Below are 24,434 nucleotides of genomic sequence, written 5' to 3'. Positions count from 1 at the left end.
TACCTATAAGAAAAATTGGATTACCTTTGCTGTTCTTCATCAGAATGCACTCCCAGGACTTCTACTTCAACAACAAATGTTGGTTTGGTTCCAAATAATCCATAGTTATATCCAAATAGCGGCGTTTTGTTCGTGCGTTCAAGACACTATCCGAAGGGTAACGAAGGGTGACGCGCGGACGCGTATCGTGACAAAACATTTCAAAATATTCCATTACCGTACTTCGAAGCATGTCAAACGCTGTTAAAAATCTATTTTTATGCGATTTTTCTCGTAAAAGAGCAATAATTTTCCGACCGGGAGTTGTTGTTTTCGTTCAAAGACTGAAAAAGTAAAATGGACTCTTCATGCGCATGCGCGCGCCCGTCTCATTGTTCTCAGATCGACCACTTACCAAATGCGCTACTGTTTTTCAGCCAGTAACTGCAGAGTCATCATTCAACGTTCTGGTTCCTTCTGAGAGCCTATGGGAGCCTTAGAAAGTGTCACGTTACAGCAGAGATCTTCTGTTTTGGATAGAGATGACAAAGAAGGCCAAGAAATGGTCAGACAGGGTACTTCCTGTACAGAATCTTCTCAGGTTTTGGCCTGCCATTTGAGTTCTGTTATACTCACAGACACCATTCAAACAGTTTTAGAAACGTTGGAGTGTTCTATCCAAAGCTACTAATTATATGCATATTGTAGTTTCTGGGCAGGAGTAATAACCAGATTAAATCGAGTACGTTTTTTATCCGGCCGTGAAAATACTGCCCCCTATCCATAACAAGTTAATCCTGTTGTGCAAGCTCAAGAATTGTCCAAACCTTTTAGTACTGATTATTCGCCGTTTGTCACAGAGGGTTATGTTTCACTATTGGGAAGTGATGTGCCAGTAAAGATTCTGTGAGACACTGGTGCCTCTGAATTGTTTGTTTTGGTGTCTGTTCTTCCTTTTTCTTTGTAGACAGATACAGGAACCAGTGTCCTGATTCAAGGGATAGGTTTGAATACATTGTCTGTACCATTGCACAAAGTCAAACTTATATTTGATCTAGTGCAAGGTGAAGTTTCCCTTGGTGTGTGTCCCTTTCTGCCCATTAATGGTGTTCATGTGATTTTGGTAACAACTTTGCCTGTAGTGATGTACCTCTGGTGGTTTCTCATACCCCATCCCATGTAGGGATTATCGATGAAAACGTACAGCGAATCCTGGAGGTATTCTCTACATGCGGTGCTGACACTACGGTCAAAACGGAATTTACACAACACATAACCGAACAGTTAGGCAAAGGTTAATAATTTTATGGACTATCTATGTCCTGTAGTGATCTTGTGATGGAGCTGATCCTACCTTAAGGTTTATTTGATCAAGTACTTCCAGTTGAGGTAAGGAGTGCTGCTCAGGGTTACAACGTTCAAGATCAGTTGTTGATGAGGAAATGGACGCCTCACAGCAAAAGTTGTGGGTGATGCTATTGTTCAGATCGCGGTTCCATCTAAGCTTTGATCTAGTTTTGAAAACATCTCATGACGTTTCTGATCACTTAGGGGTTAGTAAAACCTATGATCGAATTTTACATCATTTTTATTGGCTTCGTTTAAAGACATTTCCGCTTACATCAAAACATGCCATGTTTGTCAGCTGACTGGGAAGCCTAATCAGATGTTAAGGCCCGTCCCACTCCAACCTATTACTGTTACAGGCCAGTCATTTTAGCATTTGCTGATTGATTGTGTTGGACCCCTACCCCATTCTAAAGCTGGTAGCACCTACATGTTAACTGTGATGTGTCAGGCTATGAGATTCTGCAGCCTATCCACTTCGCAACATTACCACTAAATCGGTTGTAAAGGCTTTGTCACCGTTCATCTACATTTTTGGAATACCTCAGTTGATTCAGAGCCATCAGGGTTCCAACTTCACTTAGCACATATTTTTACAAGTCTTGTGACAATTGTTTTTAAAACATAATCTGGCCAGTCCTTATCCTGTGCAGAGTCAAGGGGCCCTTGAGCGTTTATCAGACTTTGAAGTCACTGTTACGTGTGTACTGCACTGAATTAAAACGTGACTGGGAAGAGGGGTTACGCTGGTTGCTACTCGCTGTTAAAGAAGTATCACGAGAGCACTGGTTCCAGTCCTAATGACCTTGTTTTTGGTCATACTATGCATGGCCCTGTTGCTGTATTAAAGAAGGATTGGAAGGTGGTTGAGGCTCCCCAAAATTTGTTGTCATATGTTAGTATTTCTGACACCAGTTGTATGTAGCTTGTGAAATGGCCAAAGAAAAACTAGCTTCCTCTCAGGTGAGGATGAAAAGGTTTTGACCGGCGAGCTGAGCCGCGACAATTTAGTCCAGTTAGTCCAGGGGACCAGGTTCTGGCTCTGCTGCCCATTGTTGGTTCTCCTTTTCAGGCCAAATTCAGCGGCCCATACACTGTGGTTCGCCAATTGTCCGATCTGATTGCTACCCCTGAGCGCAGAAAGGCGTATCAGCTCTGCTATGTCAATTTGTTGAAGCCCTATAATGCTCATTTGTCTTCTGAATTGACTAAAGCAGAACTATGTGCTAAAACTGATGTGGTTAGTCCTGTTCTTTTGGTGGAATCCGTTGATCTGAGGTCAGCCACTTCACCTTCACATGCAGTGTGATGAACAGGGGGTGCCGGGCCCTGGTGGTGGTATTTTGAATTCAGAGTCCCTTGCAAACTTGGAGAGTTTGTTGGGTCACCCGTCTGATTGTCAAGCAGAGTTAACTAATTTTCAGTATTGTTTTGCTGACACATAGAATGGTAGGAGAAAATCCAAAGAAAAACCAACCTGAATATTTTTTTTGTTGAGAACCCATGCTCTTACAATGGAAAACATAGGGGCATATCCAATTCCAGCTCCCGTATGGCTTCCGCTAGGTGTCAACAGTCTTTGTTCAAGGCTTCAGGCTTGTAACTTGAATAACGAGTAATAAATACGAGTTTTAGTACCACTACACTAGTTTGGAAATCCTTGTTTACACGTGCTTTGAAGAGCACCCGAACATACTTCTTTCCGTATGAAAAATTATAGTTTAGTTACATTTTATGGTACCTGAGAAATAAATGTATACGTGTTGAACGAGTGGATTAGTCAAATCGATGGCGCCAACTAAATCGACTTTTTGTGATATGAAGAAGGATTTTATCTAACAGAATGACAGTACATGTTATAGCTGGGATCCTTTGGATGTCAAATCAGAGGAAGATTTTCAAAAAGTGAATATTTAAATCGCTATTTGTGATTTTATGAAACCTGTTATGGTGGAAAAATGTTGTGGGTGTTGTCCTCAAACAATCGCATGGCATGCTTTCGCTGTGAAGCCTACTGTAAATCAGACAGTGCAGTTAGATTAACAATAATTTAAGCTTTCAACCAATATAAGACACTTGTATGTACCTAAATGTTTAATATCCATAATTTAAGATTATTTGAATTGTGAGCCCTTCAGTTTCAGCGGATGTTGTCCCGCTAGCAGGACGCCAAGCTTGAAGTTTTAAGTACATGCTGGTTAATGATATCGGTGTACCATCATTCTCCAGTTGGGCCTCCCCATGTCTCTTGGTGAGCAAGCCAGATGGTTCTCTTAGATTTTGCACTGACAACCGAAGGTTAGTGTGACACAACCGGACTGTTATCCACTCCCACGGATGGAAGATTGTGTTTACCAGGTTGGCTTCCCGGTTTTTCAGCAAGTTTGATTTGCTGAAGGGTTACTGGCAGGTGCCTTTGTCATCAAGAGCTCGTGAAATATCTGCTTTTATTATTCCTTCAGGTCTTTTCTCCTATACGGTCAGGAGTGTAGGCCTACGCAACGCTCCTGCTACGTTTCAGCGTCTTATGAATAGGGTGATCTCTGGCCTTGAAGGCTGTGCTGTTTATCTAGATGATGTGGTTGTTTTATGGTGACACTTGGGAGTGTGATCTGGTGCAGATACGGACTCTGTTTGAACGTTTGACTGAGGCCTGTCTCACTATGAACTTAGCCAAATGTGAGTTTGCCCAGGCAACAGTGACCTACCACGGCAGAGTGATCGGGCAGGGTCGTGTTCTCCCAGGTGGGGCTAAAGTGGCCGCTATCGATCTGTTTCCACCACCCACCACCAAGAAGGAGCTGCAACGCTTCCTAGGTATAGTTGGGTATTATCGGGGGTTTTGCTTCAACTTCTCCTCAGTTGTAGCACCTCTGATTGATCTGTTGAAGAAGAGGGATGATTTAATCTGGTCTTCCTGCTGTCAGAGTGCTTTTGAAAATGTGAAACTGCTTCTTAGCTCTGACCCTGTGTTGGCTGCCCCATGATTGGAACTGCCTTCAGCCTATATGTGGATGCCAGTAACTTAGGGGCAGGTGTAGTGTTGCTTCAAGCAGATGGGGGTGTTGAACATCCTGTTAGTCATTTCTCTCGAAAGTTTAACAGCTATCAGTTGAATTATTCAGTGGGGGAGAAGGAGGCCCTTGCTTTAATCTGGGCGTTGCAGCATATGTGTGGTCCCTATTGTGGTTTACACTGACCACAACCCTCTTACTTTCCTGCACACCATGCTTTGCCCAAATCGCAGGATTATGCGCTGGTGTTTGTTCCTGCAGGCATTTCATTTGGATGTACGTCGTAAAAAGTGTGGATAATGTGGTGGCTGATGCGCTTTCCCGTGCACCGATTTAGTCGCTCTTCGGACGCCTTCGCTGTTTGTTTTCATTTTTAGTTGGTGGTCTGTAGAGGGTTTATTTTGTCCTTCCTGTTGCTCTGGCTTCTGCTCTCCTGTCACTTGGTCTCCATTTCTTTCTCTTCAATTGTTTTAAATTGCTTCCAGGTACCGTGGTTGCTGAGGATGAATGGGGTCAGGTGATTTGGTTGGGTTGGTACCATGGGCATCCGGTGGGCCTCTTACCTTTATGGTTTGTATAGTATTTTTTGTCTGAACCTTTATAAGTTATGGTTTTTGACCAGTTGTATTGGCGTATGTGTGGTTGTGGGTTTTGTTTTCAGGGCTTTGTTAGTTCCTGATTTTCATAGGATGGGGTTTTACATCCCCTCGGTTTCCCTGCCTCCTCTGTGTTTATATTTGCAGATTGGGGACAGGTGGAGCTGATTGGGTCGTTAAGGTGACAAGTTGCACCTGGGTTTGGGATCAACTAGGTGATAAAAGGTCCTGATGCCCAGTCCTGCCCCTCTCTCTCTCTCGCTCCACAAGCACCATTTTGTTTTGTGTTCTGGTTGATTGTTTTTGATTAGGTGCACCTTTAACACTTACACACATTGTACCTTCATCCATGTTTTCCATTACATCCCTCACGTGCCTACTTTCACAAGTTAGTTTTCTTGTTCAAATCTAGGCCAAGAACTATGCCTCCCTCAACAGTCATATGTCGAACAACATCCCTTATTGTACAAGTAATATCCCTCCCAGAAACACTGCTCATCTGACTCAGATATGATAATCCCCATCGCTTTATTAACCTGTTACATCTAGGGGGCAGTAATTTCACGGCTGGATAAAAAACGTACCCGATTTAATCTGATTATTAGTCCTGCCCAGAAACTGGAATATGCATATAATTATTAGCTTTGGAGAGAAAACACTCCAAAGTTTCTGAAACTGTTTGAATGGTGTCTGTGAGTATAACAGAACTCCTATGGCAGGCAAAAACCTGAGATGCTTCTGTTCAGGAAGTACCCTGTCTGAACATTTCTTGCCCTTCTTTATTATCTCTGTCGTTTACAAAGGATCTCTGCTCTTACGTGACACTTCTCACGTCAACAATGGAGTCTCACAGCCCGGGAAAAACAGGAATGATGTCATTCAAAGCCCTGGCTGAAGCACACGAGAGCAAATGCTGAGTGGTCAGTCAATGGACTAAGCCTTAGGCGCGTGACACGCCCCGCCCCCGGCTTTTGTTTTTTTCCTCAGTTTACAGACAGGCAGATTCCCGGTCGGAATATTATCGCTTCTCTACGAGATAAATTGCATAAATATTGGTTTTAAACAGCGGTTGACATGCTTCGAAGTACGGTAATGGAATATTTCGAAATTTTTTGTCATATTTTGCGTCATGCTCGTGGCCGAGATTTAGCGTTGGGATAGTGTCTAGAACGCACGAACAAAACGTCGCTGTTTGGATATAACGATGGATTATTTGGGACCAAACCTACATTTGTTATTGAAGTAGAAGTCCTGGCAGTGTATTCTGATGAAGAACAAGCAAGGTAAGAACATTTTTCTTATAGGAAATGTGATTTTGGTGAAGGCTACACTGGGTGGGTGTCTAAATAGCTAGCCCTGTAACGCCGGGCTATGTACTTACATTATTGCAAAATGTGCTTCATCCGAAAAGCTATTTTAAAATCGGACATATCGAGTGCATAGAGGAGTTCTGTATCTATAATTCTTAAAATAATTGTTATGCTTTTTGTGAACGTTTATCGTGAGTAATTTAGTAAAATCACCGGAAGTGTTCGGTGGGAATGCTAGTTCTGAACGTCACATGCTAATGTAAAAAGCTGGTTTTTGATATAAATATGAACTTGATTGAACAGACATGCATGTATTGTATAACACAATGTCCTAGGTGTGTCATCTGATGAAGATCATCAAAGGTTAGTGCTGCATTTAGATATGGTTTGGGTTTATGTGACATGATATGCTAGCTTGAAAAATGGCTGTGTGATTATTCCTGGCTGGGTACTCTGCTGACATAATCTAATGTTTTGCTTTCGCTGTAAAGCCTTTTTGAAATCGGACAGTTTGGTTAGATAAAGGAGAGTCTTGTCTTTAAATAGCTGTAACATAGTCATATGTTTGAAAAGTGTAAGTTTTCGGATTTAGAGGAGTTTGAATTTCGCGCCCCGCCCATCATTGGATATTGGAGCAGACGTTCCGCTAGCGGAACGTGTAGATGTAAGAAGTTAACACGGTTAGTGAAAACCCTTGCCAAAATCTTATCAGTATTCAGTAAACTTAACGGCCTAAAATTTTCCAGCTTCTCCATTTATTTTATAATATTTAACAATCTTGTGGACAATGATTCTGGAACTACCTGTGCCTGTTCCATGTACACATACACGTCCAACAATACAGATGATAAAACTCACTTTTCAGCCCATCTGATCCAACTTTTTTCCCCTATTACTGGCCAAGACAGCCTCCTGTATCTCCTTCACTATTATCTTTGTCATACATTTTTCGTTCAGCATCAGATAATTTAGCATCAATAAAACCTAAAACCTCCTCACTACAGCCTTGATCGCCACCCCCCCTCCCCCATTGCCCCCATACATGGGGATGAAGCACATTTTACAATATTCTAAGGCCAAGAAATGGTCAGAGAGGGCACTTCCTGTATTTAATCTTCTCAGGTTTTGACCTGCCATATGAGTTCTGTTATACTCAGACACCATTCAAACAGTTTTAGAAACTTTAGGGTATTTTCTATCCAAATCAAACAATTATATGCATATTCTAGTTTCTGGGCAGGAGTAATAACCAGATTAAATCGTGTATGTTTTTTATCCGGCCGTGAAAATACTGCCCCTTATCCTAAACAGGTTAAGCCTAGTGCGACTATTTGTTCAAAGCCCGGCAAATATGCCAGTCGTCGTCGGGCTTGAACTCAATTGCCCGAGCGACTACTTTGAGTGGAAAAATACGCCGGTCAGCCATCTTCAAGTCAAACAACTGAGCAAAAAGTCTTGGTGTCATCTCTGTTAATTTCTCTTGAAACAAGATACCGGGCTCTGCCAGAAGCAAAGCCCTTCCAAAAACACGTTGAACTCGTAAGTGTTCCTCTCCACGAAAGGCTTGCACGTAATGAAGACAAACCAGAGTCGGGGTTGGGGCCCGGAACACACACTGTGCACTATAGACCGGGTTCCCGCGGGTGGTCTCCGAACCCACTCTTCCAAGTCACAGACAGACAGACAGACAGACAATCCTGGTGAAGTGATTGTATTTTTTGGGGGGTCAAAAACACAGAGACACACACACAATCCTGGCCAATGTTTTTTATTATTTTTTTTAAAGTAAAATGGAGGGAAAACAGGGGACCCCATGAAGGGCGCTTCGCACATCTTTCAGTTTGGATGTTTCTTCTTTTTTCTTTCCTTCTCTTCTTCTTCTAGCTGTTTACATACCTTTGTGTATTTTTTTCCCTTGACAATGGGAGAAAAGTGTTGCACCGTTCCCGGAGGTACTGTAATACCGGGTCGATGCGTGGAGGACGGAGCAAGCCCCATTTCCGACTCCCTGTTCGAAAAATCCATTTAATATTTAGTCCCCCGATGGGGGACGTATCAGATATTAAACTGATAAGAACAGATGATGATTCAAAGCTTTTATTCTAACTTTTCAAACATTTACACAGTGAACAATTCACATGTCTTTTAACCTTTTAGATGCCCATATCCAAACAAAACTTGTAACAAAAAACAACCCATCGATTTTTCAAAAACCCTGAAACCCTTTATCTCTGGGAAGAGATGGGCAACCAACACCCTCCCCCAATCTTTTCCAGGGGGCTGCAGCAAAAAAATTAATTAAAATAAAATATAAACACAAGCCATAAATAAACATATGCAATCCAAAAACCTGCCAACCTACATTCTAAACCTTAACTACCTGACCAGCCCCAACCCCCCTTTCCACCGCTCTAAGGCAGCATGGTGACCCCACTTCCTCTCCTGCCTTCTTATCCTCCCCCTCAAATCTCCCTCCACTCTCCTCACTATTCCCTCCACCCCCCCCCCCCCAGTCTGCCCCCGACTTAACCAGCCCCTGCCTGGCGTCCCACAGCCCTTTCTTAAAAAGACTGATAAGCAGCCACAACAGAAAACGATCCCAACCTACCCCCCTGCTCTCCCTACCCCTCTCTCCACCCTCGCCCATGTTAACCTCTTATGGCTAGGGGGCAGTATTTTCACGGCTGGATAAAAAACGTACCCGATTTAATCTGATTATTAGTCCTGCCCAGAAACTAGAATATGCATATACTTATTAGCTTTGGATAGAAAACACTCCAAAGTTTCTAAAACTGTTTGAATGGTGTCTGTGAGTATAACAGAACTCATTTGGCAGGCCAAAACGTGAGAAGATTCTGTACAGGAAGTAACCTGTCTGACCATTTCTTGCCCTTCTTTGTCATCTCTATTCATTACAAAGGATTTCTGCTGTTACGTGACACTTCCTACGGCTCCAATGGGCTCTCAGAGCCCGGGAAAAACCTGAATGACGTAATTCAAAGCCCTGGCTGAAACACACGAGCGCTTTTGCTAAGTGGTCTATCAGAGGACAAAGGGCTTAGGCGCGGGCACTGGCCGCCCCCGCCTTTCTGTTTTTCCCTCTATTTACAGACAGGCAGATTCCCGGTCGGAATATTATCGCTTTTCTACGAGATAAATTGCATAAAAATTGATTTTAAACAGCGGTTGACATGCTTCGAAGTACGGTAATGGAATATTTAGAATTTTTTTGTCACGTTATGCGCCATGCGCACGACCGTGATTTACCATTCTGATAGTGTCTAGAACTCACGAACAAAACGTCGCTGATGGAACATAACTATGGATTATTTGGGACCAAACCTACATTTGTTATTGAAGTAGAAGTCCTGGGAGTGCATTCTGATGAAGAACAGGAAAGGTAAGACCATTTTTCTTATAGTAAATCTGATTTTGGTGAAGGCTAAACTTGCCGGGTGTCTAAATAGCTAGCCCGTGATGGCTGGGCTATGTACTTAGAATATTGCAAAATGTGCTTCATCCGAAAAGCTATTTTAAAATCGGACATATCGAGTGCATAGAGGAGTTCTGCCACAAGTTGATCTCGGGCACTGGGGGGACCGTGCCAAGCTATGCCGGTACATGATGGATCTTACCGGCAAGCACTTGTGGAGGCTTAACCAATTTAGATCCTTAAGACGATTGTCTAGGCCCCGCGCCTGTATGGGGTACCCACCACAGGGGGTGCACAAATGGTCCGTCTGACCTCCTCGTACAGGCGTCTGTGGTCCAAACCTACTCGGGCAACTTCGACCTCGGGATGCGCACGTAGCCACTTCGCCGCAAGGCTGAAGTGCCACGGCAGCTGTTCAGCCCGAGGACCCGTGTTGGACCACACCATCATGCTTCTTGCCTGGTACGAGAAAAACACCCGCAGGAAATAACCGGAGGGATGAATCACTAGATTAGCGAGCTCATTCAACAAAAACAAAACAAAAATCGAGTCCAGCTTGAGTGGGAAGTGTGGAACTCCCCTCCCTCCCTCCCCGATGGTTGAGAGCATGCGAGCCCTGGCGACATACTCATATCTGCCCCCCCCACATGAACTGAAACACGAGCCTTACTAGCCCCCTCCTCATGCTCGCTGGCAAAGGATAGATGTATGCCAAGTACAGAAGGGAAGGCAGTACATCCACCTTCAGGACCAGGACATTGCCCAAGAAAGACAAGGATCTGGCCTTCCACATTGCCAGCTTCCTCTGTACCACAGCAACTCTCGTGTTCCAGTTCAGTGTCGCGGAGCCGGAGGTCTCAAAATGGACCCCAGGAATCCTCAGGGCCCCATTACAGAGTCCCCCGGGCACGTCCGTCCTGCCCCGCCATCTGCCAAAATACTTATCCTCGCCAAGTCGTCTGTTAAGGACCGCTCCCGACGCGCGGGTAAATTCTCCAATTATGGCCAGAGACCTTAGCAGGCACGAGTCCTTGCACAAAAGCAAGGTGGTGTCATCGGCATACTGTGTCACCTTAACACGCAAACCGCCGCTCCCAGGGACCAGCAAGCCCTCCACCCCTGCGTCAGCCCTAATGGCAGACTTCAGGGGCTCAATACAGAGCATGAAAAGGAGTGCCGAGAGCGGGAATCCTGCCTGACCCCTGAGGAGAGGCCAAACACGTCACCCAGATGGCTGTTTATGCTCACCCGGCACCCCGCTCCCACATGCAAAATCTTGATCCACTTTATAAAGCGATCACTAAACTCTAACACTCTGAAAAGAAAAGCCCTACTGACGAGATCAAAAGCCCTGGCCTGATCAAGCGCCGCTACCATCAGAGGTAGCCTTCTATCCTCAACCCAGGCGATGGAGTCCCTGATCAGTTGGAGGTTCCACCTAATGGAACAGCCTTCCACCCCACACATTTGATCCTCATGGACAATGTAGGGAAGGGCTGTGCGCAAACGGTCTGCCATGACCTTAGCTAGTATCTTATAATCTACGCACAGCATGGTCAACGGCCGCCAGTTTCTAAGGTCGGCGGCGTCCCCTTTCTTGTAGAGGAGGGACAGCATGCCTACAGACATCGACCTGCCCGGGACTCCAGTCTCGAGAACTGCCGTCAGGACTTGAAGACCACCGGTCCAAGCATACCCCAAAACCTGAGGTAAAACTCAGCCGGCAGCCCATCATACATGAAGGGACATCACGTGCGCAAGCAGTATGGTTAGTGAGAAAGTCCATATTGCAAATGTACGCTCCCTTACTAGACGTCCGACTACGTCCGATAAATCCGCGGATGGCGTCGGGCCGCTCACAGGGGCCGGATATTCCAGGAAGTCATCGAACGGAGTCTCTCGGACCTTCCGTTTCCGTTTAATAACATTTTAAATTTTGGTCATTTCTTTGCAGTCCCGGATTATTCCACGAGAGGGCGAATGGAATCATATTGCAAATGTAACATATATCACCAATCACGACACGGCTTTTTCTCCTAAACGGAAAATAATTCGAAGACAACTCGGTCTGCATGGGTTTGGCATAATGGGCAGTTGGCCCCGAACAGGATGGAGTCGAGGCCTCAACGCTTTTCGAGTTAAGGCTATTTTTCTGGGATTGAAAGTCAAACTGGAAAATAGAGTGCTGATTTGACCGCTTCACATCAAACTACATGAGCCTACGGTGTCAGGAGAAAAGGAACCATGCATTTACCAATGTTCATTTCAGAGAAATTGTACAATGACACATTGGTGATGTTCAACAACAGGAGGGTTTTTTTTCAAAAAAGTTACATATCCAGTTGCAGCGTGTTCAGATGAGTCCTTTAACCTCTATGGGACCGGCGGGACGAATTCGTCCCACCTACGTAACAGCCAGTGTAATAATGTGGCGCGATTTTCAAAACGTTTGAAATGCTATTACTTCAATTTCTCAAACATATGACTATTTTACAGCTATTTAAAGACAAGACTCTCGTTAATCTAACCACACTGTCCGATTTCAAAAAGGCTTTACAACGAAAGCAAAACATTAGATTATGTCAGCAGAGTACCCAGCCAGAAATAATCAGACACCCATTTTTCAAGCTAGCATATATTGTTACAAAAACCCAGAAGACAGCTAAATGCAGCACTAACCTTTGATGATCTTCATCAGATGACACACCTAGGACATTATGTTATACAATACATGCATGTCTGTTCAATCAAGTTCATATTTATATCAAAAAACAGCTTTTTACATTAGCATGTGACGTTCAGAAAAAGCATACCCCCCGCAAACTTCCGGGGAATTTACCAACAATTTACTAAATTACTCACGATAAATGTTCACAAAAAGCATAACAATTATTTTAAGAATTATAGATACATTACTCCTCTATGCACTCGATATGTCCGATTTTAAAATAGCTTTTCGGATTAAGCACATTTTGCAATATTCTGAGTAGATAGCCCGGCATCACGGGCTAGCTATTTAGACACCCACCCAGTTTAGCCTTCACCAAAATCACATTTCCTATAAGAAAAATGGTCTTACCTTTCCTGTTCTTCGTCAGAATGCACTCCCAGGACTTCTACTTCAATAACAAATGTAGGTTTGGTCCCAAATAATCCATAGTTATGTTCCATCAGCAACGTTTTGTTCGTGCGTTCTAGACACTATCAGAATGGTAAATCACGGTCGTGCGCATGGCGCATAACGTGACAAAAAAATTCTAAATATTCCATTACCGTACTTCGAAGCATGTCAACCGCTGTTTAAAATAAATTTTTATGCCATTATTCTCGTAAAAAAGCGATAATATTCCGACCGGGAATCTGAAATTAGATAAACAGCCGAAGGAAAATACTGCACGGGGTCGAATCGGGCACGCGCCTAATTCCATTGTCCTCTGATGGGCCACTTGGAAAAGGCGATAATGTGTTTCAGCCTGAGGCTGCCTCGTCATCGTTCAGGTTTTTCCCGGGCTCTGAGAGCCTATTGGAGATGTAGGAATTGTCACGTTACAGCTAAGATCCTGACTCTTCAATAAACAGAAGCAAGAACAACAACACCTTGTCAGACAGGTCACTTCCTGCATGAAACCTTCAGGTTTTTGCCTGCCATAGGAGTTCTGTTATACTCACAGACACCATTCAAACAGTTTTAGAAACTTTAGGGTGTTTTCTATCCATATATAATACGTATATGCATATTCTAGTTACTGGGTAGGATTAGTAACCAGATTAAATTGGGTACGTTTTTTATCCGGCCGTGTAAATACTGCCCCCTAGCCCCAACAAGTTAAGGCAGGTTTCGGAGCTCTGCGAGATTTCTGTGGTTGTCTGTGATTTTCTGAATCAACACACACTTGTTCAACCTTCTGTAAATAAGTCAGTTCTTAACAGAAAGACTTAAAACTCATTATTCTATAAGAGCCTAACGTTCAGATTCCTGTGTCAACCAGAAGTGCCTTCAAATGGTGTCATAGGGGCTGTTTTGAAGGGTTAAAAAAGTCAGATCTTTCCACAACTTCATATGTGTGACTAGGCAACCCTCATGAACTGTAAATCAGTCATTTATCCCATCAGATGTCAAAGAAAAGCTCTCTCACACACACACACACACAGCAAGTATGGAGTGACACAGTGCGGTGCTTAAAACCTCTTGGGGCTATGTGGGACGCAAGCGTGCCACCCGTGGTGCACCCTATCAACAACAGGTGCATTTCAAGAGCGGCAAATTTGAAACCAAATAAATGTCAAAATTCAAATTTTTCAAATATACAACTATCTTACACCCTTTGAAAGATAAACATCTCCTTAATCTAACCACGTTGTCCGATTTCAAAAAGGCTTTACGGCGAAATCATAAAGTTAGATTATGTTAGGAGAGTACATTGACAATAGCTGTGTAATGTTTTGTCAATTCAAAGACAGGTGTCACCAAAACCAGAAAATCAGCTAAAATTATGCACTAACCTTTGACAATCTCCATCAGATGACACTCCTAGGACATTATGTTAGACAATACATGCATTTTTAGTTCTATCAAGTTCATATTTATATCCAAAAACAGCGTTTTACTATGGCGTTGATGTTCAGGAAATCGTTTCCCTCCAATAACCGGCAGTCAAGTCAGCACAACAAATTAAATAATTACTATTCGAAAACATTGGTAAAATATTATATTGTCATTCATAGAATTATAGATTTACATCTATTGAACCCAACCGCATTGCCAGATTTAAAAATAACCTTACTGGGAAATCACACTTTGCAATAATCTGAGCACTGCGCCCAGAAAAATACGCTTTGCGATACAGACTAACCGCCATGTTGGAGAGATCGAAAATACTATGTAAATAATCCATTACCTTTGATTCTCTTCATCAGATGTCACTTCCAGGAATCCAAGGTCCATAACGAATGTAGTTTTGTTCGAAAAAGCTCATCATTTATGTCCAAAAAGCTCCGTGTTGTTAGCACATGATCTAAGCCCGCCGGACTTCACTTCATGAACGAGGGGAAAAAAAATATTTACGTTCGTTCAAACATGTCAAACGTTGTGTAGCATAAATCATTAGTGCCTTTTTTAACCAGAACATGAATAATATTCAAGGCGGACGATTGCGTTCTCTTTTAAAACGTATTGGAACGAGAGTACCCAACATGAACTCGCGCGCCAGAGTCTAATCGGCCATCACCGTTCCATGGCTCTTGTTTGGTCAGATCTCACAGTAGAAGACTAAAAACACTTTGTAAAGGCTGGTGACATCTAGTGGAAGCAATAGGAAGTGCTCAAACATTAATAAGCCCCTGTGTGTTTCAATGGCATAGGCTTAAATGTAATTCAACACATCAGGTATCCACTTCCTGTCAGAATTTGTCTCAGGGTTTTGACTGCCATATGAGTTCTGTTATACTTACAGACACCATTCAAACAGTTCAAACAGTCCCCCACAAGTGTCAGGGGACTCGTCTGAAGTCGGAACCCTCTATGTGCCAACTTCTGTTTGTAGAATCCAAAATCTTTGGGCTACAAACTAATGTGACCCCACTTGTCACAATGTTCTCCGTTTTGCCCTACGTTCCCCACAAGTGTCACGGGACTAATCTGAAGGTAACAGGTACTGATTATGTGAGTGTGTGAAGCAAGAGCTTCCTGTGACAACCGGAAGTGGTAAAAATCACCCAAGAGCTATTGTCATATTACGTGCGCATAGTGAAAATCACGCAACTCAACCATCTGTTTCTCAGTCAATTCTTAAGGTAGAGACTTCTTATTCAGGATTCTGTATATGCCTACCCCAAAGACAACGTGTGTCTTTTCTTTTTGCAAAAAAAAACAAAAACACACACACACAATTTGGCCATAGGGACATAGTGTGGGGCTTAGAGGCTTATAACACCTTCAATAGTTACTTTCGTTCAAACGATTCAAGAACCGTCAGACCTAGAGCTCTGAAATTGTAGAAACGTGCAATATGTTCATTTCATTTTGAATATCACGGACATGGCGACATGTAGAAATGTCCCAGAGTCACAAGACTAGGTGCATTGAAACCGGCTCGGCCCATAGAGACGGACCCCAATGTCTCTGTCCGATAGCTCATTCAGGGACGCCGTAGTAACGCCCTGAAAAAGTGGATTTTCAGCACCAATTCAGGCCATTGCTCGGGCACCGAATGACCTATCAAGCCGAAACTTGGGATTTGGGGTCGCCTCACATAGGCCTACACATAATGTCAGAGCTGGACCCGCAGCTATAACATAACTATGTGTTTTATGTTTTTTTATGGTTAAAATTGAATGCACTGTGAATTATGGGCCTTCTCTGACATATCCCATTTGTAAGTCGCTCTGGATAAGAGCATCTGCTAAATGACGTAAATGTTATGTTAAATGTTATGTGATAGTTGGCTTCTATACGAGTTGGAAAAAGTGGATTTGGTGTCAGATGGTATCAGTTTGGTGTCAAAATGACATCTAATTGACTGATGGACGCTGACTGCTGGGTGACGAGCAATGGAGAGGAACCACAGTCACTGCCCGGCCATCCCGAGTTCATCGAGCCAGTCAATTATGCATTTCTGCAGTATTTTTGAGCATGCCTAAATTCGTGATGCTAAATGCCCATTGAATCATATTGCAAACGTAACGCGCAATATTGCAAATGTAACGCGCATTTGCAATATGATTCAACAGCAAAAAATATCACAAGTTGACATGATGAAATCAACACAACGAGCGATGGAGAGGAACCACAGTCACTGTACGGCCATCCCGAGATCATCGGGCCAGTCAATTATGCATTCTGAGCATGTCAAATTCGTTAAAAATGTTAAAAGCAACAGAGTCCCACTTCTCCCTCATCATACATGACAAGTAGACCATCTGCGTTGATTCATGGCTTAACATAGGGCTATATATCATTTGGGCAGTATAAATGCCATTTGGACCATGGTTCACTGACTTTTGGGTTTGGAAACCGACTTCCTATGATCGTACATGGCAAACGGACAAACATCCTGATTTGGCACATTCAATACTTTCATACATGTATAATTGACAAAAAAAGAATTGGACATTTCATTTGCACATTTCTAATGGCATTTGGCAAACAAAGTAAAAAAAGTCACTTTTGACTTCCTATGAAATCATATTCCAAATGCACAAAACATATGCCTTGCACAAGCAAAAACAACCCAAAAAATGATGTCAATAAAATATGTCAACAGTATGTCCATACAGCTCTTCTACATGTGTAATTGACATAAAAATCAAAAAAAAAAAATCGAAAAACGGTCCATAAACCAGTTTTTAAGGGGTTGAAAAGTTTTCCAAAAATATGTCATTTTTTCAAAATTTGACTCTTGGGACTTGAATTGTGTTACATTTGCAATATGAAAATTCACTGCGGAGAGCTCTAGCTATCTATTGGATATTTGCTGTGATTTGGCACATGCAATACTTTCACAATTGACAAAAAAAAGCATTGGACATGTCATTTTGCAAAAAAATGGAAAAAAACGTCATTTTTTCCTATGAAATCATATTCAAAATGCACAAAACATATGCCTTGTGCACAAGCAAAAGCAACCCAAAAAACGACGTCAATAAAAAACGTCATAAGCATGTTCATACAGCTCTTATACATATGTAATTGACATAACAATCAAAAAAAAAATCGAAAAACGGTCCAGAAACCACTTTTTTAAGAAGTGATAAGTTTTCAAAAAAAAATTCATTTTATCAAAATCTGACCCTTGGGTGTAGACTTGGGTAAGACTTGGGTATCATTTGCTGTATGAAAATCCACGGTGGAGCGCGCTCGCCATCTAAAGGAAATTTGGGGTGTTACAATTGGCAATTGCCATCGGAAAATTGCCATATGATTGGCCCGGAGATGGGCCGCTTTGGGTGGTTTTTGCAATCGTGTGTATGTTTTGTGCTATGCCAATATGTTCCCATGTTATTTTGTCCAAATTAGGGGGGTTTTCCCTTACAAGTTTAACCTCTACGGGCTAGGGGGCAGTATTGAGAATTTTGGAAAAAATATGTGCCCATTTTTAACTGCCTCCTACACCAACTCAGAAGCTAGAATATGCATATTATTGTTTAGGTTTGGATAGAAAACACCCTAAAGTTTCTAAAACTGTTTGAATGGTGTCTGTGAGTATAACAGAACTGCTATGGCAGGCAAAAATCTGAGAAGGTTTCATGCAGGAAGTGGCCTGTCTGACAAGGAGTCGTTCTTCTTGCCTCTGTTTATTGAAGAGTAAGGATCTTAGCTGTAACGTGACAATTCCTAGGGCTCCAATAGGCTCTCAGAGCCCGGGAAAAACAGGAACGATGACGAGGCGGCCTCAGGCTGAAACAGATTATCGCCTTTTCCAAGTGTCCCATTAGGTGACAATGCAATGAGGCGCGTGCGCGATTCGCCCCCGTGCAGTATTTTCCTTCGGCTGTTTAGCTAATTGCAGATTCCCGGTCGGAATATTATCGCTTTTTTACGAGAATAATGGCATAAAAATTGATTTTAAACAGCGGTTGACATGCTTCGAAGTACGGTAATGGAATATTTAGATTTTTCTTGTCACGTTCTGCGCCATGCGCACGACCGTGATTTACCATTCTGATAGTGTCTAGAACGCACAAACAAAACGTCGCTGATGGAACATAACGATGGATTATTTGGGACCAAACCTACATTTGTTATTGAAGTAGAAGTCCTGGGAGTGCATTCTGACGAAGAACAGGAAAGGTAAGACCATTTTTCTTATAGGAAATGTGATTTTGGTGAAGGCTAAACTGGGTGGGTGTCTAAATAGCTAGCCCGTGATGGCTGGGCTATGTACTTAGAATATTGCAAAATGTGCTTCATCCGAAAAGCTATTTTAAAATCGGACATATCGAGTGCATAGAGGAGTAATGTATCTATAATTCTTAAAATAATTGTTATGCTTTTTGTGAACGTTTATCGTGAGTAATTTAGTAAAATGTTAGTAAATTCCCCGGAAGTTTGCGGGGGGTATGCTTTTTCTGAACGTCACATGCTAATGTAAAAAGCTGGTTTTTGATATAAATATGAACTTGATTGAACAGACATGCATGTATTGTATAACATAATGTCCTAGGTGTGTCATCTGATGAAGATCATCAAAGGTTAGTGCTGTATTTAGCTGTGGTTTGGGTTTTTGTGACATTATATGCTAGCTTGAAAAATGGGTGTCTGATTATTTCTGGCTGGGTACACTGCTGACATAATCTAATGTTTTGCTTTCGTTGTAAAGCCTTTTTGAAATCGGACAGTGTGGTTAGATTAACGAGAGTTTTGTCTTTAAATAGCTGTAAAACAGTCATATGTTTGAAAAATTGAAGTAATAGCATTTCAAACTTTTTAAAAATTGCGCCACAGGATTCAACTGGCTGTTACGTAGGTGGGACGAATTCGTCCCGCCGGTCCCATAGAGGTTAAGGGTTGTGGGTAAAAAGTCAAGATTATCCTGGTGAAGTGATTTGTATTTTTTGGGGGGGGTCAAAAACAGACACATACACACACACATACACAATCCTGGCCAATGTTTTTAATTATTTTTTTTTAAGTAAAATGGAGGGAAAACAGAGGACCCCATGAAGGGCGCTTCGCCCTTCTTTCAGTTTGGATGTTTCTTTTTTCGTTCCTTCTCTTCTTCTGCTAGCTGTTTTACATAGCTTTGTGTATTTCTTTTCCTTGACAATGGGAGAAAAGTGTTGCACCGTTCCCGGAGGTACTGCAATACCGGGTCGATGTGTGGAGCGGACGGAGCAAGCCCCATTTCCGACTCCCTGTTCTAAAAATCTAAAATAACCCCAACCCTAAACCCCCCTTCCACCTCCCCCGAGCAGCATGCTGCACCCACTTCCTCTCTTCCCTCTTCATCCTCCCCCTCAAATCTCCTTCCACCCTCCTCACTATCCCTTCCACCCCCAATTTCTCCCTATCTTGACCATGTTCTGCCTAGCTTCCCACAGCCCCCGCTTAAAGAGGCTCATGAGAAGCCATAGCAGAAACCTATCCCTATCCGTCCCTCTTGCTCTCCCTACACCTCTCTCTAACTTTGCCCACGTCAACACAAAATCCCCTCTTACTCTTCCCAACAACACCCGTGCTCTAGCCCATACTACTCCGGCAAAGGCACAGTCCCAAAAGACATGGCGCACTGTCTCCTCCCCGCTACAAGATGGTCTTGGGCAGTTGGGAATCGCGCCAAGCTATGCCAAGCTATACCGGCAAACACTTGTGGAGGCTCAACCAATTCAGGTCCTTGAACCTGTTGTCCAGACCCTGCGCCTGCACTCCCTCCCAGACCACTGCCGGGATGCCCACCACTGGCACCGGACTCCCTGCCTGTCTGACCTCCTTGTACAGGTGCCTGTGGTCTAAACCTACTCGGGCAACTTCAACCCTTGGGTGCGCACGCAGCAACTTGGCCAAAGTGCCACGGCAGCTGTTCCGCCTGAGGACCCGTGTTAGACCACACCATTACGCTTCTCGCCTGGTATGAGAAGAACACCCGCAGGAGGTAACCGGAAGGGTGTATCACCGGATGAGCAAGCTCTGTTAACAAAAAAGAAACAAAAATTGCATCCAGCTTGAGGGGGAGATGTGGTACCCCCCTCCCCGATGGGACAGAGCATGCGTGCCCTGGCGACACACTCATACCTGCCACCCCACATGAACTGAAAGAGCAGCCTCACTAGAGGCCTCCTCAGACAAGCTGGCAATGGGTAGATGTACGCCAAGTACAATAGAGACGGCAATACATCCACCTTGAGAACCAGGACCTTGCCTAAAAAAGACAAAGACCTAGCCCTCCACATCACTAGCTTCCTCTGTACCACTGCGATACCCATGTTCCAGGTCAGCGTCGCTGAGCCGGAGGTCTCAAAATGGACCCCGAGAATCCTCAGGGCCCCATTACAGAGAGAACCCTCCGGGCACATCCGTCCTACCACTCCATCTTCCGAAAAACTTAACGGAAGACTTTGCGTGGTTAAGAACCACTCCCGACGCTCGGGTGAAGTCCCCAATAATGGCAAGGGAGCACAAAGCACACACAAGCTGCATTCAATAACAATATTCTTATTTCTCTTATAAATACAAGGCAGATGCTAACTGACAACACAAGGAACTTTGATCCTATTAAAAGGGCAGGAAAGACTAGCCCATAGAAGCTGCATTTAGTCAATTCATAATTAAATGCTTACTACAAGGCAGTGTTGCTGATGAAATAATGCAAGAGCACACCCTAGTGGACAAAATGCTTAAAGCACCTGGTATTCCCAGGCGATCTCCCATCCAAGTACTAACCAGGCCCGACCCTGCTTAGCTTCCGAGATCAGACGAGATCGGGCATACCTTTTTTTTTTTATCTTTAATTATGAAAAAAACAATATATACAACATTCAATCAATAATAAATGACGATTAACTATTCATCCTTTTACAAAATCAAAAAATCAAAGAAAATAAATACAATTAAAAACACAATCATACACTAAAAACAAGTTTTCCATTTAACATAATTTCAATTAAAGTAGTCCCCCACACAAACAGTTTCTCAATTTCCTCCACCATATTTATATATTACTTCTATATCTTTCTCTAAAATACTTCTAAATAAAACCTCCACACTAACAATTATTCCTTCTTAATCGTGTCGCATATCTAGCATGACTGAGTACAAAATTCACCAAATTAAAATTAAAAACGTTACTTTTCCCATTTAAACCAAAAAGAAACTACCTCCTCCACGCAACCCCATTAACAATATCTTCTCCCCAATGTTTTTCTAAAAGCCCCTTTAAAAACTCATGAAAACCTAGTAATCTACTGCATTCAACAAAAAAGTGCATAAAATGTTCCACCCCCTACCACAAATGTCAATTCTCTTTTAATATCCCTATTTATTTGATGTAAAACACCGTTTGTAAAAATCCTATTATGTTTCAATTTAAAATCATTATTTTCACATTCTATAGAATTTTATTTTACATTTACATTTTTCCATATTGATTTCACATTTATATTTACAAACACCCTAGACCACACTTGTTCCGAAGCAGGAGCTTTTATCTCTCTTAAAATACATTTTTCATAAACCTTTTTAACTTTTAAACCTGACAAATCATATTTCTTCCCATTACTTTCATAATACAAAACCGGTAAACCCCTAGCTCTTTTAGCCACCTCTTTATTTATTAAAACACCCCACTCCCCAGGAAGATATCCTAATTTTCTCTTATACATATTCTCCACAGTAGTTCTACTTATTTCATCATTTTGTTCAACCATATTATCAAATATTGCCTGACATGGAAGGAACCCAGGAATTACTTCATATACACTGCTCAAAAAATAAAGGGAACACTAAAATAACACATCCTAGATCTGAATGAATGAAATAATCTTATTAAATACTTTTTATACTTTTTAATACTTACTTTTTTCTTTACATTGTTGAATGTGCTGACAACAAAATCACACAAAAAGAATCAATGGAAATCCAATTTATCAACCCATGGAGGTCTGGATTTGGAGTCACACTCAAAATTAAAGTGGAAAACCACACTACAGACTGATCCAACTTTGATGTAATGTCCTTAAAACAAGTCAAAATGAGTCTCAGTAGTGTGTGTGGCCTCCACGTGCGTGTATGACCTCCCTACAATGCCTGGGCATGCTCCTGATGAGGTGGCGGATGGTCTAATGAGGTATCTCCTCCCAGACCTGGACTAAAGCATCCGCCAACTCCTGGACAGTCTGTGGTGCAATGTGGCGTTGGTGGATGGAGCGAGACATGATGTCCCAGATGTGCTCAATTGGATTCAGGTCTGGGGAACGGGCTGGCCAGTCCATAGCATCAATGCCTTCCTCTTGCAGGAACTGCTGACACACTCCAGCCACATGAGGTCTAGCATTGTCTTGCATTAGGAGGAACCCAGGGCCAACCGCACCAGCATATGGTCTCACAAGGGGTCTGAGGATCTCATCTCGGTACCTAATGGCAGTCAGGCTAAATCTGGCGAGCACATGGATGGCTGTGCGGGCCCCAAAGAAATGCCACCCCACACCATGACTGACCCACCGCCAAACCGGTCATGCTGGAGGATGTTGCAGGTAGCAGAACGTTCTCCACGGCGTCTCCAGACTCTGTCATCTCTGTCATGTGCTCAGTGTGAACCTGCTTTCATCTGTGAAGAGCACAGGGCACCAGTGGCGAATTTGCCAATCTTGGTGTTCTCTGGCAAATGCCAAACGTCCTGCACGGTGTTGGGCTGTAAGCACAACCCCCACCTGTGGACGTCGGGCCCTCATACCACCCTCATGGAGTCTGTTTCTGACCATTTGAGCAGACACATGCACATTTGTGGCCTGCTGGAGGTCATTTTGCAGGGCTCTGGCAGAGCTCCACCTGCTTCTCCTTGCACAAAGGCGGAGGTAGCGGTCCTGCTGCTCGGTTGTTGCCCTCCTACAGCCTCCTCCACGTCTCCTGATGTACTGGCCTGTCTCCTGGTAGCGCCTCCATGCTCTGGACACTACGCTGACAGACACAGCAAACCTTCTTGCCACAGCTCGCATTGATGTGCCATCCTGGATGAGCTGCACTACCTGAGCCACTTGTGTGGGTTGTAGACTCTGTCTCATGCTCCCACTAGATTGAAAGCACCGCCAGCATTCAAAAGTGACCAAAACATCAGCCAGGACGCATAGGAACTGAGAAGTGGTCTGTGGTCACCACCTGCAGAACCATTCCTTTATTGGGGGTGTCTTGCTAATTGCCTATAATTTCCACCTGTTGTCTATTCCATTTGTACAACAGCATGTGAAATTTATTGTCAATCAGTGTTGCTTCCTAAGTGGACAGTTTGATTTCACAGAAGTGTGATTGACTTGGAGTTACATTGTGTTGTTTAAGTGTTCCCTTTATTTTTTGAGCAGTATATTATGTCACCTATCTGCCTCATCCCAGCCCTCATAAAATATTTACAAAACAACATCTTATTATTATACTTTATCTTTGGATTTAAAAAAATTGCCTGATTTAAAATATTTTCTAAAATGCTACAGTCATAATAAATATTTGGTAAAAACTCCCCCCAAGCCTCAAACACTTCTCTATTAAACAAAGGTATATTACCTAACATTTCCGTTTTTATACACATCAATAAACCATTGTCCCCATCCTCCTGCAAATACTCCTTAAAAAATATTTTCCATCCATAATCTAATTCACCATATAAATATTTCCATACCATTTTGACTCTAATTGCTGTTTTCCTCACATTTAAATCCACCAACTTCAAACCCCCCTCCTCATAACCTGCAATCAAAGTTCTAAAAGCTCTTTTCGCACCTTTCCCATCCCATAAAAAATTAAGGACAATCTTATTCATTTCATATAAAACCCATTCTGGCATATCTAAAACATTCATTACTTAAATAAAAATTGACATCAACAATGAATTAACTACAATTACTTTCCCTTTTAATTTCAAAGCCCTCCCCCTCCACATATTTACCACCTTCCTAACTTTGTTTAATACTCCACTCCATGTCAGATCCCTAGCTTCCATTTCCTTCACCCCTAAAAACACTCCTAACACCTTAAAATAATCATTTACCACCATAAAAGGAAAATTCCCCTCATTAATCTTCCCAACATACATTACTACTGACTTCTCCATAT

At 42.8% G+C, this 24,434-nt stretch overlaps 1 protein-coding gene and 2 pseudogenes across 1 annotated transcript in view; 1 reads left to right on the top strand and 2 right to left on the bottom strand.

The window, feature by feature from the left end:
• Positions 1 to 24,434, top strand: part of LOC115195284 (piggyBac transposable element-derived protein 4-like) — a 68,141-nt gene that overhangs the window by 27,858 nt on the left and 15,849 nt on the right. The gene's annotated exons all lie outside the window — the stretch shown is intronic.
• LOC115196493 (uncharacterized) lies at positions 8,177 to 8,344 on the bottom strand (annotated as a pseudogene).
• On the bottom strand, positions 19,452 to 19,592 carry LOC115196495 (uncharacterized; annotated as a pseudogene).

The sequence above is a fragment of the Salmo trutta genome, chromosome 6 (genome assembly GCF_901001165.1).
Source record: "Salmo trutta chromosome 6, fSalTru1.1, whole genome shotgun sequence".
NCBI lineage: Eukaryota > Metazoa > Chordata > Actinopteri > Salmoniformes > Salmonidae > Salmo > Salmo trutta.
The sequence above is the reverse complement of the archived record's forward strand: the minus strand, read 5'-3'. Positions and strand labels throughout refer to the sequence as shown.